The sequence below is a fragment of the Lepisma saccharinum genome, chromosome 4, assembly GCF_977018435.1.
Source record: "Lepisma saccharinum chromosome 4, izLepSacc3.1, whole genome shotgun sequence".
In the NCBI taxonomy this organism is placed as follows: Eukaryota; Metazoa; Arthropoda; class Insecta; order Zygentoma; family Lepismatidae; genus Lepisma; species Lepisma saccharinum.
Genome location: NC_139232.1, coordinates 16,402,727 through 16,406,630, shown reverse-complemented (window position 1 = coordinate 16,406,630; position 3,904 = coordinate 16,402,727). Strand labels below are relative to the sequence as shown.

General features: G+C 37.9%; 1 non-coding gene across 1 annotated transcript; it reads right to left on the bottom strand.

Moving 5' to 3' along the window:
- Window positions 1-3,006: 3,006 nt before the first annotated feature.
- Window positions 3,007-3,081, bottom strand: TRNAA-UGC (transfer RNA alanine (anticodon UGC)). Its single transcript has one exon. It is a non-coding gene; the product is annotated as a tRNA-Ala (tRNA).
- Window positions 3,082-3,904: the final 823 nt, after the last annotated feature.

Below are 3,904 nucleotides of genomic sequence, written 5' to 3'. Positions count from 1 at the left end.
ACTTCCCTTCCCGCATCTTCTAATGACACTTTCACACTATTGCCATCAGCGTAACGAAACTCCATGTCAGGCCCATGTTGTTCTAATAGTTTTCTCATTGTCGCTTCTCTCACAAATTTAATATACACACAACGCAAAATTGTCGGGAGTTGTATTCCCATCAATTCGTCAACATGCAGACGGAATTGTCCGTGAATAAATTCATGGATATCCGTTGCCCTCGGTTTAGGAGCATTCACTGGAAAGCTTATCTTTATCGTATTGAACCTATTCATTTCGTTATTCTTATTTGCCACTATAGTACTTACAAGTTTATCGATTTGTCTCCTATTTTACAAGTCCAATTTTTCAGACGTAGTTAACTCACTAGCTGCACTCGGGGAAAAACGCACTACCAGAGAACGATATCAGCACGTCCAACACCCACGGCGTCTACCGAGGAACTCAGTGACGACAGTTCTTCAGAAACGTTAGCGGATGATGAGGACAAGGATCCTGATTTTCTTATATCTTCCAGTGATAATGAATCGTCCGTACATCCTCACCGAGGAATGTTCACGCTGTATGTAATTCTTTGCATTGTGAAGAAGAAATATTTGCTGCATGCGTAACGTGTCAGGATTTGGTTTGTTACAATCACTTCATATTGGATTGCGCCGAGCACAACAGACGTGTTAGTGTACGTACAAGAGAAAAACAACCCTCCGAGATCAGGCCACACAGATTTTAAAGTAGATGGTTCTCAAAAGGAGGATGTTACTCCACTAAAGCGAAGGGTTTCCGAAAAGGAAAAAGTAAGAAAAAATGTAAAAGCCTGTCGTTCTTTGGGTTATGAGTATGTAAGTGTAAAGAGTCATCAAGTTATTTCTTCTCGCAGATTGCTTCGTCCACGTTGTGAGTCACGGACATGCCAAACAAGACGATTGAAGTGGAACGATTTTGATGACAACACAAGAATGAAAGTTAATAATGCGTATTATAATTTAGGAAATGTTTCCCGACAACGAAAATGGTTGAGTAAGTTCATCGCTTCCAAAGCTCCTATAAGGTCAGCGAAGTCACAAGACAAAAAGAGGAAGGAAAGAACACATCATTATTTCTTACCAGATGACCATAACGTAAGACAAAGAGTATGTCTTAAAATGTTTCTTAACACACTTGTCTTAAAATGTTTCTTAACACACTTGCAATTGCTGAGAGACAAGTAAGGACAATGCTAATGAAGTTAAAGAACCAGTGCATGGTAGAAGAAGAAAAGAGAGGTGGACGTCAGACAACGTTAAAAGAAAGAGACGAAAAAATGCGTACATATATTAAAAAACACATAAATATGTTCCCTAGGATGGAATCTCATTTTTGCCGCAGAAGTTCTAGCCAACAGTACTTGTCCAACTTAAATATTGCAAAGATGTATGAACTATTCAAAAAAGAATTTCCAAACAGCTCGGCATTTTACTCCTTCTACAGATCAGTTTTTAAATGTATGAAGTTAAAATTTCGTTCTCCAAAAAAAAATATCTTTGTGGTTTGTGTGAGACGTACAACTCATTGAAATCAGCCAATTGTTTATCTTCATTCTGACTTGATTGAAAAATATAACAGGCACATACAGGAAAAACAGAAGGCGAGGGAAATTAAAGGTGCGATGAAAGATACAGCTGCACAAAATCCACAGGAGTTCGTGGCTGCTTGCTTTGACATGGAGCAAGTCATAAATCTACCACATAGTAAACGAACTGAACTGCTTTACAAAAGAAAATTATAAGCCTACAATTTTACAATTTATGAATTAGCTAGTAAAAGCGGTCATTGCTACGTTTGGCACGAAGGATTAGAGAAAAGAGGTTCGAATGAAGTTGCAACAAACTTAAGGAAGTTTCTGCTGATGAAAGATGATCAAGGTCTAAAACAGGTAGCGTTCTTCGCCGATGGATGTGCATCTCAGAACAAAAACAGTATTCTATGTTCCTTTATTTTTTAAACAATGAAGCACAAAACATCAACACCATACATGTTTTCTTCTTCGAAACGAGTCACGGACAAAGTGAAGGTGATGCTATTCACAGTACAATTGAAAACGCACTTCGACGGAGTGAAGATATCTTCATCCCTGCCTAACTCATCCCGGTAATCAGGATGGCAAGAAAGAAACAACCATATGCTGTTCATGAGTTGCATGCTAAAGACATCTTAGATTGGAAACAATATTCGCAGTACCTGCCTATCCTAAAAGTTAGAACAACAAATGAGGGTCAACCCGTGGACTGAACAAAAGTCATGCAAATTCAAGTGCGCAAGGGTTGACCCAATATATTTATAAAAACATCGCATAACCTAAACACACACTCAAGTATATCACTTCATAATCCACGCAGTGCTAAAGAGGACAATTTACCACCAAGGGCTTTTACTTCAAAGCCAAAACTGTCTATGAAAAAATACCAGGACTTGCTGTCATTATGTCAAGGAGTAATACCAGTAATTTCTCATCCTGATTATAAAGATTTCTATGTCAGATTACCTCACTAATTGCACAACCATTTTGCGTCTATTAACTTTGTATTTGATAACAGACTAGTGTTGGTCAATGTATTACTATTTCGTTCCTTACATTTTATTTCCTGAATTTTATTATTTTTGAAATTTATTTGCGGGTACGTCTAGTGTTGTGTGAATTTCTCTGTTTCCCACTGTTACGTAATAAACTGTTATGGTGTATGTTATGATTAGTGTATTAATGATTGGCCTAATATTTAACTCTGTATAAATATCCAAGAAATAAGTTGAAAATTTTAGCCTTGAACTGTAGAATTCGCAGTTTTAGCGAAAATTACAATGACGAATCAAGCTAAAAATATTCCACTTTTTTTTTGTTTCACGAACTGACGAATAGATTCAATGAAATCCTTTGTTCATTTCTTGTTCATTACAATTCTTTCTACGGTGTTCTTTCTCATGTGAACTACCTTCTGGACCTACAGTTTAAAGTGGGATCCGAACCACTTGTACCTCCACCGGGTATCGAACCCGGGACCCCTTGATTGCAAGGCAATGACGCTACCACTGCGCCATGGGGGAGGCCTGAGTGAATCTAACATTATACGCATACCAATGATATACTTGACAATTAACAACTTATATTAAAATGAACGAGGTAAAGCGAATGGAGACAATAAAAAAGAAATAGATGTTAGTGATCCAGTGACTCATGTTCACATTCAGTATCCACTGGCTTTTGGATACCTACGTTATTTGTCTACTCTGGGTGTGAATTCTGAATAAAGCACGCATGTTGAGTTTGTGTCACTATCTAGTTCATAAATTAACTGCATCATCATCGTCGCGATTACCTTAGATAAGTAAAAGGCGATATAAAATATAAAAATACGTTGTTTGTTCTATGTCAAAGCTATTATAGATTCCACAAATATTTCTGTCTGTAACTGTATGAATGATAAGATGCAATATCCTTATTAGGAAGTAGCCTTCAGGATATATGTCAGTAGTTCACCTTACCTAACCGTGTAATCTGACCCTAAACGTGTGTGCTTGTGTTTTTCGAAATGTTGTTGAGAAGAAGAGAGAGAGTTGATCCAACATGAACACGTGATGAGATGCATCAAATCACAATGTTTAAGATGGGCAAGACATCCATCTCGTGAGAATGGCGGAGGACAGATTACCATGCTTAGTATTAAACCAGAAGCTCTGGGGAACAAGGCCCAAAGGAAGACCTAGGGGGAGATGTATCGATGAAGTTGAAGATGATTTGAAAAGCATGAATGTACGTAATTGGGAGAATGTACAAGTAGCTCAAGACAGATGAGGTGGAGGAGGATCGTTTGGGATGCCAAAGCCCACCAACTGCTGTAGGCAAGAGAAGAAGAAGATGATGATGAGAACA